This window comes from Durio zibethinus, chromosome 12 (assembly GCF_047325235.1).
Source record: "Durio zibethinus cultivar Kanyao isolate XHJ-2024 chromosome 12, ASM4732523v1, whole genome shotgun sequence".
Taxonomy (NCBI): Eukaryota; Viridiplantae; Streptophyta; class Magnoliopsida; order Malvales; family Malvaceae; genus Durio; species Durio zibethinus.
Window position 1 is genome coordinate 1,292,754 of NC_143173.1, and position 17,732 is coordinate 1,310,485.

Below are 17,732 nucleotides of genomic sequence, written 5' to 3' on the forward strand. Positions count from 1 at the left end.
TAAATTTTTATTTTAACAGCATTCACTTATTAGTGATACTTGAAAAATTAAAATTAATCCTTGTCAATAATATGATTATATCATATAATTTAAATGAAAAGCATATATATATATAGATAAAGCAATCTTTTTATAAATTCAAAGTCTAACCTAATTGATTTATATAGATATTTTAAAAAGTACTTCTAATCGGATTAAAATTTAAATTTATGCACTTATACTTTTTTTAATTCTCAAATTATAATTTATTTTGTATAAAAAATAAAATTATGACAAACTTAACTATAACCCGACTATATTAATCAAATCTTGTTCATCAATATAAGGTAATTAACATTGTAATTGATCATTCTAGGCATAGTGATTTACAATTTTAATTAGCTAAAAATATAAGGTATAGGCAGGACATAAAAGTGAAACATCACGGGTGATGTAAGAGAATTTTAACTTGATCTGGCCACCATGCCCTGATGAGTATTCCTTTTGACTCAGCTGTTGATTCTACTATTAACGACCCAATAATGACGTTCGACGCTAATAACTTGTTCATATAATTTTACTCTCTTTCCATCGTTTCTTTAATTTGTTCTTTCTTTCTTTTTTTTTTTTACTTTTTTAAAATAAATATTTGAATAATGTAGCCTTTCCCTCCGTAGCTTTTAATTACTATATATATAACACTAAGCTTCAAATTTCATTTCCTATGACCAAAACCAAAAAGCAAAATCAAAGAGAATTATAAGATCGAAGAAAAATCGTTTCCATAATAAGAATTACTTTTTCATACATGGATTCTTCGTTTTTTCAATACCTTAATCTCCAATTGTCTCTTGAATCATCTTCTTCCTATATTTCTCAAAAAAATTCTCACCAGAATCATTCAATTATCTCCATAACCAAACCCTTCCTTTCAATGGAAATGACTCCCAAGAAATGTTCCTTTGGGAGTCCTAAATCAAGCATAGGAAAACACTTTTGATACCACATCCGTTAATAGTTTTAGAAAGGATCATTAAGTGAACTTGAATGCAAACGAAGATGAGACAGGAAAGGAGGTTTCGTATAGAGGAGTTAGGAAGAGGCCATGGGGAAAATAAGCAGCTGAGATGAGGGATTCCATAAGGAATGGTGTTAGACTTTGGCCTGGAACCTTGGATATAGCTGAGGCTACAGTTAGCGTATGATCAAGCTACACTCGCAATGCGAGGTCCGATGTGATACTCAATTTTTCAATGGATACTGTCATAACATATAGATTTGAAAATCTATAGCTAAACTTAACAAATGAATAGAGTCGCCACCAATCTTTTTTACTAGGTGTGATTGGTCACCTAAGGAATCTATCCCTTTAAAGAGCTTCTAAGCTTGACGAAGGGTCCTTAAAAGAATAGGTTTGGGTCTATTAACCAGAACAAGTTCAGGAGTTCGGTTACATGTGAAAAAGGTTATAGCACCCCCACATGTCCATCCGAAAGATGGTACCATATTATTTCGAATTTATCCTAAAGTATTGAGTCTAATGGTTTCAAATTTTAAGTTGAAATTTTTTTAAGAATTCTACCATAATAATAAATTAAAATTAAAAATTAAAACTAAAATTGGGCTAGAACTGAGCTAAGCCCAATGGGCTTAGGCTCAGCCCTTGTTGAATCAAGCCCAATAGGCTCGGGCTTGGGTCTGAACAAATTAAGGTATCTACAACTGTCCCTCTTTACACATTTTCTGTGAAACAGGAATTGTGTAAAGACGTAGACACCCTGCTTATGGTCATCCCAACAAATTTATGCTCTTTTTTTATTTTATTTTATTATTATTATTTTTTTAAACAAAACTCCTCTAAATAGAAGCAACAAACTTCAAAAATAAATGGCCCCTCTGAATAGAGGCAACGAACTTAGAGAAAATAAATGGCTCCTTTAAATAGAGGCAATGAACTTTTAGGAAATAAATGGCTCTTTTAAATAGAGGCAACAAACTTTTAAAAAATAAATGGCTCCTCTGAATAGAGGCAATAAACTTTGAGAAAATAAATAGCTCCTTTGAATAGAGGCAACGAACTTAGAGAAAATAAATGGCTCCTCTGAATAGAAAAAATAAATAGCTCCTCTGAATAGAGGCAACGAACTTAGGAAAATAAATGCTCCTTGACAATCATGTCCAAAGGAGTTAAAGATCATGTTTGAAGGAATTTTAGGAAATTATACCCAAAGGTCTTGCAAATCGATCCTGATACTAAGAGACATCTTTTTTCAAAGGTTAAAAACTTACCTCACAAACTTTTTATCAAACAAAAATTAAAAAATCAAAAAGTCTTTACATATATTTTCTCCATGTGGGGATCCTAGAATACCCTTGCTTTTTGAACTTATGCACTATGCTTGCTTGAATGCAGTATATGCTATGCAAAATACAATGTGTGTAAAATTCAATGCATGCTATACAAATGCTAGCTAATTAATTCCCATTTAATTATGGTACTCAAGTTTCTCAAGCTTTTTCTTTAGCCTCGAACCCTTTGTTCTGCAAAGATCAAGTCAGCATAACTCGTAATCATTTAATTCTCACGTTCTTTTTGCAAGAAGTTTCCTTCCAAATATGTGTCCTTATTAGGAACTGAACATCTCAAATTTGCCTTTATCACTCTTAACCTTTCCAATGTAATGTAGAAATCTTTCATACTATTATTTATTTATCAATCATTATTTCAATCTCAAAAAGTAAGAATGCATTCACACATTTCTTCCATTGCAAGGTATTAAGGAGAAAAGAATAATGATGGTTAGGAAATAATCAACAGTAGAGACACACAAAGAATAAAGTAGAATGTCTTTTATTAGCAAAAATGCTGACAAACTCTAGGCAATGAAAAAAATTACAAAAATGGGTATAGGGAAGGTAAAGCCCAAAAATGAATAATCAAACGACCATGATAACATATCTCAAAGTCCCTTTGAAAACTCAACCATCTGATGCACTTAACAACTTGGAGCTCCTTAGAATATGCTAGCCTCCATGCCAATGAACTTTCAAATTCAATGCTGTATTCTTTTCATCTAAGTTACCTTTTTTGGTTTTCAAGTTAGACGCCCCCTATAACTCAAATCACCTTTTTCGAGTTTTCGCTTTGAGTCCTTTTTCATTTTTTTTCATTATTTTTTATTTTTTATTTTTTCTCTTTTTTTTAAGCATAGTAATTCTTCACAGCATCAGAATTTATAGGATGGGACAAATCATTTCCATCCATCTCTGCTAGTATCAATGCTCCACTCGAGAAAGCTCGTTTCACCACATACGGCCTTTTCTAATTGGGGTCTATTTTCCTCTATTATCATGCTGATTTGAAAGAATTCTTTTTAAGACCAACTCTCTCTCTCGAAAACAATGAGGTCGGACCTTTTAGTCATGAGCCCTCATCATTCGTCTTTGATATAGCTGACAATGGCATAACGTTATCAATCTATTTTCTTCAATGAAATTCAACTGTTTATAGCGTTCTCGAATCCACCAGTCTCCTCTAGTTTAACTTCTTTTAAAACCCTCAAGGATGGGATCTCTACTTCCACAGGCAATACGACTTCTATCCCATAAACCAAAGAAAATGGAGTTGCCCCAGTAGAGATATGCACTGATGTCTGATAAGCATGCAATGCAAATGGCAACTTTTCATGCCAATCTTTATAAGTTTCAGTCATCTTCTCAAGAATTTTTTTTATATTCTTATTAGTTGCCTCCACTACCCCATTCATTTTCGGATGGTATGGCGCTAAATTATGATGCTTAATCTTGTACTTGATACATATTTCTTGCATCATCTTACTATTCAGATTTTTTGCATTGTCTAAAATGATTCTCTTTGAAAGTTTGTATCTGCAAAAAATTTTTTTTTATAAACTTACAGACTATAGATCGTGTCACACTTTCAAATGATGCTACTTCCACCCATTTTGTGAAATAATCTATCATCACAAAAATAAACCTATGCCTATTAGAAGCTTTTGGGGTAATAGGACTAATGACATCCATGCTCCACATAAAAAATGGCTAGGGTAATGCCAAAATATGTAACGCAGATGGTGGAGCATGAATCTTATCAGCATAGATTTGGCACTTGTGACATTTTCGAGCATAGTCAATGCAATCACTCTTTATTGTCAACCAATAGTACCCTGCTCTCATGATTTATCTTGCCATCATATGTCCATTGGTATGTGCCCCATATATTCCATCATGTACCTCTTCAATAATTTTTTTAGCCTCAGCCTTATTTACATACCTTAACAATACTTGGTCATGGCTTTTTTTGTAAAGAATATCTCCATCTATGAAAAAATTTATGGCTAGTCTTCGGATGACCCTTTTATCATTCTCTGTTACTTGGAAATGGTATTGTTGATTCTTAATGTACTGTAAGATATTATAATACTAGGGCTTCCCATCCTCTTCTTTTACATTAGAGCAGTGAGCCGACATGTTTTTGACATCTAACTTGATAGGCTGGATGTCAACATTATCACTAATTCGAACCATTGCTGCTAAAGTAACCAAGGCATAGCAATCAAATTCTCTTCTCGAGGTAATTGATCAAATTGAATATCTTCAAACTGATTGATCAACTCTAAAATATACTTACGATATAGAATGAGTTTCGAATCTCTCATTTTTCATTCTCCTTTCAATTGATATATAACTAGAGCTGGATCTCCAAATACCTTCAATGCCTTAATCTTTCTGTCTATAGCAGCGTACAAACCCAATAACACATACATCATATTCAACGATGTTATTTGTGCAATTAAAATTCAACCTCGCTGTTATGAGATAGTATTGCTCATCTGGAGAAATCAAAATTGCCTCAATTCTATGTCTCAAGGCATTAGTAGCTCCATCAAAATACATTCTCCAATGGTACTCTTTATACCCTTCCCTTTCTAGTTGAAAAACAATCATCAAATCTTCATAAGAAAATTCTAATTTCATCGGCTCATAACTTTCAGCAACACGATCTGTGAGAAACTCGACTATGACACTTCTTTTAATTGCTTTCTGGTTTATATACATACACAATATCATACTCTGAGAGCATTATTTGCCATCTATCAATTCTTCCTGACAAAGAGGGTTTTTCAAATATGTATTTAATTGGATCCAATTTTGCTATGAGCCATGTGATATGATAGAACATATATTGTCTGAATATTTTAACAGTCCAAGCTAATGCACAACACATTTTTTTCTAATGAAGAGTACTTGGATTCGTATTCTGTAAATTTTTTACTCAGATAGTAAATAGCTCTTTCATTTCTGCTAGACTCATCTTGCTGCCTCAGCATACATCCCATTGAATTCTCGTATATTGTAAGGTATAAGATTAAGGGCTTTCTTGGAACATGTGGCACCAACACTGGAGGATTAGACAAGTATTGCTTTACTTTATCAAAAGTCACTTGGCATTCTTCATTCCATTCTTCAAGGTTGTTCTTGCGAAGAAGCTTAAATATGGGATCACATTTGTAGGTAAGTTGAAAGATAAACCGAGATATATAGTTCAATCTACCCAAAAAACTTCAAACTTTTTTTGGTGTGCTGGGAGGTGACAAATTTTGAATGGCCCATATTTTATCTGGATCAACTTCAATCCCTCTGTCACTGACCACAAAACCTAGCAACTTCCCTAACTTTACCCCGAAGGTGCACTTAGCTAGATTCAACTTGAGTTGAAATTTTCTCAATCTCTCAAATAGCTTTCTGAGATTGGTGGCATGATCTTCACCTTCTCTAGATTTTGCAATCATATCATCTACATACACCTTAATTTCTTTATGCATCATGTCATGAAAAAGCATCACCATGGCTCTTTGATATATTGCCTCTGTATTCTTTAACCCAAAAGGCATGACTTTATAGCAAAAGGTCTCCCATATAGTCTCAAAAGTGGTCTTTTTCATGTCATCTCTAGCCATCTTTATCTGGTTATATCCTGAAAACCCATCCATAAAAGAGAACATTGAATCTTTGACCGTATTATCTACCAGTGTGTCAATATGAGCTAAAAGAAAGTTATCATTTGGGCTAGCCTTATTTAAATCATGATAGTCTACACACATTGGTGTTTTTCTATCTTTTTTAGGAACTGGTACTATATTGACTACCCTCTCTAGATACTTGACCACTTGTAAGAAACCTGTATCAAATTATTTTTTCACCTCTTCCCTAATCTTTAGTAACATTTTAGGCTTCATCCGCCTCAATTTTTGTTAGATTGGTTTACATTCTAGCTTCAAAGGTAATTTATGCTATACTATTTATGTATTGAACCCAAGCATATCTTGATAAGACCAAGCAAACACATCTATGAATTCTCGAAGTAGATTTTTCAATCACTTTTTATCTGTCAATGAGAGTGATGTGCCAATCTTAACCTCTTTCTTATTCTCATCATTTCCCAAATTCACCAATTCAGTCATCTCTTGATGGGGCTCAATTGGTTTACTTTCTTACTTAATCAATCTCATTAGGTCTGGAGAAATAGTATGTTCTTCAAAATCATCTTCATTATCAAGTGCATCAGTATTAATTGATTTTTCAAAATTAACCCCTTGATCGTTATCATGATTATTTTTCTGTTCATTCAAGGACCTGAAATCGAATTAAATGGGATGTGTTGGCGAAATGTATGAAAAAATGAGAAAATAAAAAAATGAAAGTACTAGAAAAAATGAATGAAAATGCATATTTCCTAAGTTTATTAAAATAATAATAGATAAAGGGCTCAAACAAGAAAAACCACCTTAAGGCTTTGGGCATAAGCTATTGGAATGTTTAATTACATTGAACTGGTATCAAGCATAGCAGGCATCTCAATAATGTTTCAGTTGTTCAGCTCATAATCTGGTAGATAAGGACAAACCTATGTTTCATTCTCATTCCCACTTTTGTCCTCAATTGCATGAATGAAAAAATTAGCAAATGTTTCTTCCATGCTTCGTTCTAAATTTTCCTCTGCAGTTAGGTACAGGAACCCTCCAGGCTTGAAAGTCTCATATAAATGTGGGATAATCATTACTGTCTTGCTAGCTTGTCTTCCCTTAATTTCCCAGTCTTTCACCTCATAACCAAAGCCCAGTCTCTCTTTGTTGTCCATTGTTGTCAGAGGCTCTCTTATCCCTTGTAAATTTTTGCCAAATCCCATTCCAAGATACCAACCTTTATTGATGACCTGACACCTCATTATCTTTGAACAATGTTGACTTTTGGGTCCCTCACCCATAGAGTTGACTAATTCAAAGGACCGATAAGAGCATTTCATTATTTTTTTAGCAGCTTCCACATACAAAATATTCAAAGGCTGAGTTACCGGCATGTCTTCTTCTCCAAACACTATTACCAACTGCCCTTCCACATTGAACTTGATCTTTTGGTGTAGGGTAGAAGAAACAACACCAACCATATGAATCCATGGCCTTCCCAACAAGTAGCTATAAGATGGAGAGATATCTGTCATTTAAAATTTTACATTAAAGGTGCATGGCCTAATTTACAAGGGCATCTCTATATCTCTCAGAACTTTTTGTCTGGTTTCGTCAAATGCTCTAACGATCATTTGACTGTCTTTCATATGAGAATAATTAATAGGTAGCCTTGCCAAAGTTGACATAGGTATGACATTGATAGTAGAACCGTTGTCGATTAAGAATTTGGCTATAATATGGCTTTTGCATTTAACAGTGATATGCAAAGCCTTGGTGCTTCCCCTTTTCTTCTGGAGAAATCTCATCATCATCGAATGATATGTAATTTAGCCTGATCAGATTTTCAACCAAATGGTTCACATATTCAACAGACACATTATGTGCCATATATGCTTGATTCAACACTTTCAGTAGGGCATTTTGATGTGGTTCTGAATTCAATAACAGTGATAATAATGAGATACGTGTCGGTATCTTATTTAACTATTCCACCACTGAGTATTCACTATGTTTTATCAGTTTCAAGAATTCACAAGCTTTTTTTTTTTACACTGGTTTTGGATAATCTTTTTTGGGCACCACTTCAAGGTTATTCCTTTCTTCACTTACCTTGGCCTTTTCTTTTCTAGCCCTTTCTAATATTTCTGGAGTATAACATCTTTCACTTTGGGTGATACCTCTCACACTAGTTATATTGGCAGTATCAGGCTTAGAGACATTCTCCTCTTGTCCCTGAATTATTGTGTCATAGCCATATTTCCATGGCATAGCTTTATTGCTCTAGTAAGGGAATGGAGCAGGGACTTTGAAAGTTACTGGCCTAGGGGTAAACTTGTCTACGATCGACCTTGGCTTATTCCCATAATAAATTGTTAATGGTTTTGGAAATAGTTTTGGTGGCTGGTCAGTCATGAAGACTTCAACATTTTTTTAATCCCAATATTCTTCATAGAATTCAATCTGGTGTGAGTCCATGAGTTTTTGCACTTCTTGACAAAATTGCTCACAAGTTTCAATAGAGTGACCAGATGTCCCACTATGGTACTTACAGCTTTTATCAGCTATACATGTTCCATGAAAATTATATGGACTAACTAGTTGTATCATGTTAGCTTTTCATAAAATATCAAATAGCTGATTGAGAGGGGTCTTGACCTCTACCACTTTTTCCTTCAGATAATGCCCCCGTTCATCACTTAAAGCATTCACATGATGATTAGGCAAAAGATTGCCACTAACATTTGGTGGAGCTTCACTTCCTGTATTAAAATTGACCATTCCATCGTTGATCAGTTTTTACACTTTATGTTTCAGGGCAGTATAATTTTTAGTGGAATGACCAACAACCCTATAGTGATATTCACAATGAGCTATGAGATCGTACCATTTGAGATATAGTGGCTTGGGTGGCTCTACTCGATTAAGAGCAATTAGATGATTATTGTAGAGCTTTCGATACAATTCTATATATGTCATGAGAATTGGATCGAATACGGGTTTTTCATGAGTAATTCGTTGCTCTAATAAACCACTCATAGGACCAGTCGGACGAATTTGAGGCTTAGGGGAAGGTTGAGCATTAGAACTATATATGGCAGTCTATGGTCTAAAAAGGGATCGATGGGTTAAGGAATAGAGTGGCTGTGATTTGGTTGGTATTGGTAAGCATTATTCACAGTGGAATAATTCTGAGAGTAGCTCTGTGGTGCGTAGGGTTGATAACCCCTGAACTGTTGTCTATCAAAGCTCACAGCCTGAGTTTCAGTCTCTTTTTTTTTAGGCCCTTTTAGTAGATGTTTCCCCTCCTTCTAACTTATCATTTTTTATGGCACTTTTAATAATTTCACCCGAGATCACCATGTTGGTGAAATTCTTTGTTGCATTCCCTATCATCTTTTTGTAATAAGAAAATTTTATAGTGTTAACAAATAACACTGTAATTTCTTTTTCAATTAGAAGAGGTTGCACTAAGAAGCTACATTTCTTTATCTCTGAGCATATTCTTTGAATGATTTATTTACTTTTTTTTTTTTTCATATTTTGCAAAGACAAACGATTAGGGACCAAATCCATGATATGTCGATATTGACTGATAAAATCATGGGCCATGTTGCTCCAGGAATGGATGCGAGTTCTGTCTAACTAGACATACCATCTAACAGCAAAACCAGTAAGACTGTCTTGAAAAACATGCATTAGTAGCTTTTTATTATGAGCATGAGCTGCCATCTTCTGATAGTACATAGTAATATAAATTTTTAGGCACTTTGTATCATCATATTTTTCAAATTCTGGTACTTTGAACTTAGGAAGAATGACCACATCAGAGACTAAGCAAAGCCCAGCAGCATCAACTGAACCATAAAAACCAATTCCTTCCACAGCCCGTAGCTTTTGTTCTAGCATACTGATTTTGAAATCTTCCTAAGCTTTCACTTTTTTCTTTTCCTTGTCTTTTTCTTTCAATTCATCCAAATCAGGGACTTGAATTGGTTATACTACCTTTTTAGTAAAGACAGGATTCACATAGGTATGGAAATGCCTTGGATTGGAGGCTGATGGCATTTTAAGATATGTAGGGTATGTGAATTGTTAAGGTGGAACTTCTTGTGTGGACGGAGTTTGAGGTGGACCAAAATCAAGTGGATATAAGGGGTCAGTCACTTCTTATGATGAAAGGTCTTGTTGGCTTGTGTTCTCTTCTACCCCTTTTCCCTTGTTCAACTTGTTGAGAGCATCCAGAATCTTAGCCAACTCACTCTTAATCTTTTCTTGAGCTTTTTCTAATTTTTCAAATCGGTGAAAGTTTTCTTGCTCTATTTGTTTGGCTCTGGCTCTGGTGTTATATTGATGGGTAGGGTTTTTACTGGACGAAGCTATCATTGAACCTTAAGTACCATAATTATATGATTATTAAAAACTATGTATTTTATGTATGATATACAAATGTATGCCTGAAATATACTAATTTTGTCACATCATCAATATTGATAAAAGAAATCTCCATTTGAAACTTTATTAAATAAAAATTCAAAATTACACCCTAATAAAGTCAAAACAATATTTTAAAGTCCTAAACATCATCATTTATTTATAATGCCTCTTTATAAACATCTTAGCTTACTGGAAATGATTGTGTGCCTCATCTAGGAAATCAAGCAATTGTTGTCCATGGACTCCCACTGGTTGCACTACAGCCTTCAAATTTTTCACTTTTTCTTTCATTTCTGATGCTTTGTCTACGGCAACGCATAACTGATTAAACAAATGCCTTAGATGCACTTGTTTTTCTATGCACATGTCTTTCCATAGCCCACTCTGTTGAGTTTGTCTCTTGCACTCATCAGATAAGGCTTTTACTTGTGCTGTGCATCGATCCACTATCTCTTGTAACATTTGGTTATGTCTATGTGCTCTAGTAGTGGCCTTTTGTTCTTCCTCCACATTTACTTTTAGCAATTCATTTTTTAAAAAAAGTTGAGCAAGCTCAAGTGTGACTGATGAATGTGTCATATCTAGATCATTAAATAAACTCTTCATTGATCTTTTTACTCTGTCAAGCTCTGGATTTTCAGTTCTTGAAGTCGTAGACTCTCTTTTATTTCTAATTTCAATCGTTTATTTTCTTGTTCCAACTCTTCTTTCTCAGATTAGAGTTTTCTCTTAGCTATTTCCATTTTAAGCAAAGGATCCTGAAGAATGGGTTTTGGGGAATGCCTTATTTGTTCACTAGGAAGCACAATGTCTTTTTTCCTTATTACATGCCATACACTATATTCTGGGGTGACGTCGTAAGTAAACCTCCCTTGGTTAACCTTGGTGGTTTGCTTCCATGCCTTCTTGATCTTTTCAACCATTATATATGCCCCTTTATCAGTGAATGAGAACTCCCATTGGTTAAGTCCATAAGTTTTCGAAATGAATTGCTCATATCCAGATTATCTTTTCACCAAAATTAGGGCATAAGTAACAGCATCCCATAAGCCTAATAAGAACACCCATGGCTGATTTTCACAATTGTATAATACTGTATCATGACACATCAAAGGTGCTTTCTAAACTATCCTTGGACTATCAAAGGCTCAAAAATAAGAAACCTATTCTTCTTTTAATTTTGCTTGAGGTTATGTGCTGTAACAGAATTCCTTGATGGGGATGCTAGAACGAAGGTATGGTTTGTAAAATTAACTTTCTCTACATTTCATGTGACTCTTGATACATACATATAGCAACTGTAAACATCCATTAAATCGATCTTTTCCATTTATGCGACAAAAGTTTAAAGATCGGATGGTTTCTGCCAAAATGGTTGGTACTGCATTGACCTGATATACTAACTGATTAACAAAATCCACCATTGTGACATCAAGATATCTGATGACTTTCAGAAAGATCACCAATCCATATAAAGCTATAGCCATAGCCACTAATCCCTGATCATCATCTATGTGCCCCTGGATGAAATCTCACAGAAAACTCTATGGAATAGCCTTACTTTCATCTTTTTATCTTGACACATTAATTGACTTGAGGCAAACTAAGTCCAAGTATTTGCACTAGCTTTTTACAATAGCCCACCTTATTGGACCAGTAAATCTTGTCTGGGTTTGGTAGATCGAAGCAAAGTAAGACCATATACTCTTCAATTGTGGGCATCATGTCTGCTTCATTAAAGATGAAACATCTATAAAAAGGATTCCAAAATTGGATGATAGCCCTAATCAAATTATTGTCCACTTTTCTGAAGCAGTGAAGCTATATCTTTATATATGTTCGCAAATGCCTCATGCCTTATCTTATTCATGCATCCCTAAACACTGCTTAAGTCAACTAGATCATTTTACTGTAGCTTGAAGTGAACTTTCTCTGGTAATGAAGAAATAAAACCCTCAGGCAAGTAATTTTCTTATTTTCTTTGACCTTCCTCTGACTTAATTTTCAGTTGTTGGGCAAACTCATGATGAACTGATATAGACTTTGGTTGCATTTGACTTTTCATGGATGTAAATGAGAGATCTGATTTATCAATAACTGATATGTGATAAATATTTTCTATATGCAAATGATGGCATTAGACATGATTATGAAAATAATGCATAAAATGATATGATATAATAATGCTTAAAACATGAGAATGGAAATGATGCATAGAATGATGTAACATGATAATGCTTAAAACATAAAGATGCATGTTGTAATGCATAAAAATAACAAAAAATGGTTAGATAATGAACAGTTCCTTCTTGTGTCCTAATTTTGGGTTATATCTATTGATAGGTAGAAAGGGCTCTATCTTAAGGTTGACTTTTTAGGGGTAAACTATATACAGGGTTAGGTGGTTTTAACCACTAAAGGTTCTCAAATTATTTCTTACATCATTATCCATCGCAGACTAGTAAGGCAGTCCAATCCTCACCCATCACAGGCTACCAATGGAAAGGATTCAATTTAAGTTAAAGTATTTCACTAGCCATTACGGAGATTATCATCTCACTAGAGCGTAGGTACATTATTCCCTCCTAAGAGGGACAGAGCCCGGGTATAGAGCTTTTGTAATACAAATGCATGTGATAGTGTGTGTGAAGGAACATATGGTAATCGTCCCCATAAATCAGACAAAAACAAGAGAAAAAACGTTAGTAAACAAATAACTTAAAACCATTCGTTCAAAGGATAAGATAAATTAAAAAATTATGGCTTGACGTTCTAGCAGTTCCCAATAGAGTCATCAAATGGTCATAACATATAGATTCGAAAATCTATAGCTAGACTTAACAAATGAATGGAGTTGCCACCAATCTTTTTTACTAGGTGTGATTGGTCACCTAAGGAATCTATCCCTTTAAGGAGCTCCTAAGCTTGACAAAGGGCCCTTAAAAGAATAGGTTCGGGTCTACTAATCAGAACAGAGTTCAGGAGTTTGGTTACATATGAAGAAGGTTATAGCATCCCCATATGCCGATCCGAAAGATGGTATCATATTATTTCAAATTTATCCTAAAGTATTGAGTCTAATGGTTTCAAATTTTAAGTTGAAATATTTATGAGATTCTTCCATTAATTTGGTAGAATTCTTAAAAGAATATTTCTTCACCTCAAGAGTATTCAAGAATCCAATTTGATTTCTTGAAGAGGCTTTGTCGTCGAAAAAATATTTATTTATTATTTTTTAGTCAAAAACTTATCTAATTATTCCTCCATTTGGGCCAAATTAGAAATATTCTCTCTTTTTGAATTTCTAAAATTTTTCACCATTTGGGCCTATTTAGAAATTCTTTTTATTTTTCTTTGGAAAGAAAATAATATGACAATTACTTTTATTGAAAATTTTCATTTAAACTATTCCACCATTTGGGCCAAATTTAGAAAAAATTTCTCACCTAGAGATTTCTTAGAAATTTACCATTTGAAATTTTTAAGAATCTTATCCTCGGATAATTATCACATATTTCCAATCAAAATTTTATTTGGAAAAGAATACAATTATTTATATTGAAATTTTATCTAAATTATTCCACAATTTGGATCAAATTTAGAGAAAATTTCTCACCTAGAGAATTTTTATAAAATTTATCATTTGAAATTTTTAAAAATCTCATCCTTGAATAATTTATATTTAATTTTAAAATTTTATATTTTTTATTATATATATATTTTTTAATTTTTTTGATTGAAAATAAATATTAATTATTGTTATTGAAACATTATCTAAATTATTCCACCATTTGGGTTAAATTTAGACAAAATTTTTCACCTATGAATTTTATAAAAATTTACCATTTGAAATTTTTATAAATTCCATAATTGGATAATTAATATTCATTCCTAAAATTTTATTTTTACTTTATTTTACTTTATTTTAATTTAATAATTAAAAAACAAAAAAAACAAATAAATAAAATACTTAAATAAAATAAATAAGAAAATACCAAAAAAAATTTGAAAACGACTCGACTCAAGATAGAAATCACAGCTCAAACGCGCAGCTTGGAGTCTCAGCTGGAACCCGGGCAGAGAAGCGGGTCGCTAGTTTGGGTGCGCTACGGGTCGGGTTGGATCTTGGCAAAACACGTGGATCCTCAAGATTTACTAACGTAAAAATGACGTCGTTTTAGCATGGTATAAACGGCTCTAACCTCTATTTTTTTCACAGATGGCTCATTCCCTCTTTCTCTCCTTTCCCTCTTTTCTCTTCATTCTCTCTAAACGATCTCAGATTCTGGTTGAATTTCTACCAGAATCTGGAAAAAGCCACCGGAATCTTCAAATCTAGCCAGAAAACTCATCGGAAAATTCAAAGTTCGTCGAAAAATTTCATTGGATTCTGGAAAATTTTCAAAAATTTTTCAGAAAAAAGTCCAAAAATTCAAAAAAAAAATTCTAAAAATTCTATATTGTCTCTAAACACTTTTAGCTTCTGTTTCACCTCTCTATTTCTTTTCCTTCTGATCCCTCTCTGATTTTTTTCTGATTCTTGTTTGAGCCTCTATTTATAGGCATTGATCAAAAACAATTTTTAATCAATACTTATTCCCTATTTGACTGGGATTCAATCTTTGAATCCCAGTCCAACTCTACCAGAAACTATTTTAGAAGGAAACAGAAATTAAAACTTACTTTTCGGATCAAATAAAAAGAAAAATAAAATAACGAAAATAATAAAATAATTAAAAAAATTAAAAAATTAAAACTAAAATTAAAAATTAAAACTAAAATTGGGCCAGAACTAAGCTAAGCCCAATGGGCTTAGGCTCAGTCCCTGTTGAATCAAGCTCAGTGGGCTCGGGCTTGGGCCCGGACAAATTAGAGTGTTTACAATTACAGTTTATGATTCATTTCAAGAAATGAACTATGGATTTGAAGAAAGTTGTTAACCTACTTTGACAATTGAGAAAAGGTACTCCATGAAGTGCAAAAGATCATGGAACATGAAGATCAAGAAAGAAGGAAATGGGGATGGAAAATATTTTGGTGTTTGAGGATTTAGGAGCTGATTATTTGGAGAAGCTTCTAAGTAAATCTAAGAGTGCAACTCCTTATTGGTGAATATTTGAGTGCAAACACCAACATTTTTTCTTCTCTTTTTCCTTTCTTCTCCCTTTTCAATTGAGATAGTGGAGGAGGACCAAATTTTTTACTGGATATTGTCTGTGAATTTGTAAATCTTGATGTACAATCAAAGTTTAGTGCTATTATAATTTTCGCCAACAATAATATTACATACTAGTTGAACATTTCTACAAATTTTCATTCTTCCATGTATACATACATACATACATACATATATATATGATAACAATTTCTAGTTATTTTGAATTCATAAAGAGTGATCATCTATATTAATCATATAATAGTAGTAGTTTTATTTTCCTTTTTGCTTAAAAGAACACTTGAAAATAAAGGTCGTTGCGCCAATTTGTATTCTCGTTTCTTTTTTTCTTGGTATAAAAGAAAATATTTTTTTCGAATTTATAAGATTTCTGTCCATATCTCACCACATCCTTTTTCGTGAAAGTAGAATATTAACCAGCTTTTCCTTGAGCAATATGTGCCGTTGCCAAGGCAATTTGGACCCAATTTTGAATCAGATGAAGCTCTAATTGTATTTGGCTGAAAGCTCACCGAATCACTATCATAATTTATAACTAAAACTGTTTTTAATGTGGAAGAGAACTCAATCCCCCTAAATCCAAGCCCATGGATGTGTTTTTACCATCATGAGCTTTTTTATGCTGCCTATCGAGCTCAATCAACGACTTGCATAATAAAAAAAGAGAGAACTACTATTTACCTATCAAATTAAAGTTATAAAATCTAATGGACCGGCTTCATATATATATATATATATATATATTAGTCAAAATTGATCCATCACATTATGATTCAAATACAAAATTAAACTGGGATCATACTTAATTAATATCGTACTATATGTTTGAATATATTACAATATGATACCACTATAATTATTTGTAATTTGACATTAATTGACCTAAATCCGGATTAATTAATTGACTGTGTTAGCCCACCATATAATTGCAAACATTCTGCACTGGGGAAAAGGGTTACGGAATGTCTGGGAAGCCATTGCACTGTAAAGGCTCAGCATTTCACCGAATCATCCCGAGCTTCAGGTGTCAAGGTGGAGATTTCACAAAGGGGAATGGCCCTGGAGGAGAAGCAAGCTATGGCATGAAATTTGCAGATGAGAATTTCAAGCTTACACATACCGGACCTGGTTGTTTGTCAATGGCCAATGCAGGACCAAACACCAATGGTTCCCAATTCTTTATATGCACGGAGAAGACTCCATGGCTTGATGGAAAGCAAGTTGTGTTTGGTAAAGTAGTGGATGGATAAGCGTTGTCAAGGAGATGGAAAAAGCTGGCTCAGACAGTGGGAGGACTTTGCAACCAGTTGTGATCGAAGACTGTGTTCAGCCAAAAGAAATTGATGGAGAACCTGGGAATGATGAAGTACTGCATTTTTTTTTTTTTATGTTTCTACATGGCAATTTGGACTCTGTCCACTTTGTTAGTCACTGCTAATGTACGTTACAATAGAAATTTGAGGCACTCCTGAAGGAAAAATTGCTTCAGTGTCATGTTTTATCAGATTATACATTTTTGGTTAGGAGAGGAACTGATCAATTTCATTTATATTATACTTGGATCACAATTTTATTTCCATCGCATGATACTTGAATTATACTTGATCACAATTAACAGAACATAGTCAAGGACTCTTATTCATGGGTCAAGCGAACGGAATCGGGCAGGCAATGGAGATGGGGGTGGCCGAAAAGGTTAGTAAAGTTGTTGCTGTAGAGGTTTGGGGGCTTGCTGGGGATTAGAATCGCTGAGATGTGTTTTAGAAGGTGGGAAAGGGAGGTGAAGGGAAAAAAGAGATGGTTTTGGTTCAAAAATGAAGAAAATAAAGGATTTTGGCAATTGGCGATGGGTTTAAGAGAGGTTGATGAGAGCATGGCGAGGAAAAATAGATGTAGAAGATATTTGTAGGAAGGAGGGAGAAGGGGAAGGCTTTATTTTGTTTATTAGCAGCAGCAGGGTTGTTTAGGCCTGTCAAAATTCTAATACCCCATTTGCTTGGTGGTATAAGGCAAAACAAAACTAGCCTAACACTTTTATATTTAAATATATATCATTTAAATTATACAACTCGAGTTCATATATCATTTAATACGAAATAATAAAATTATAATTACTTAAATTAATATCGTTCAATTATGTAAAAAAATTATTA

The 17,732-nt window shown here is 33.5% G+C and overlaps 2 pseudogenes; both read left to right on the forward strand.

The window, feature by feature from the left end:
• The first annotated feature begins 787 nt into the window (after positions 1-787).
• Positions 788-15,515, forward strand: LOC111315852 (ethylene-response factor C3-like; annotated as a pseudogene).
• Positions 15,516-16,517: 1,002 nt separating this feature from the next.
• On the forward strand, positions 16,518-17,054 carry LOC111315851 (peptidyl-prolyl cis-trans isomerase-like; annotated as a pseudogene).
• Positions 17,055-17,732: the final 678 nt, after the last annotated feature.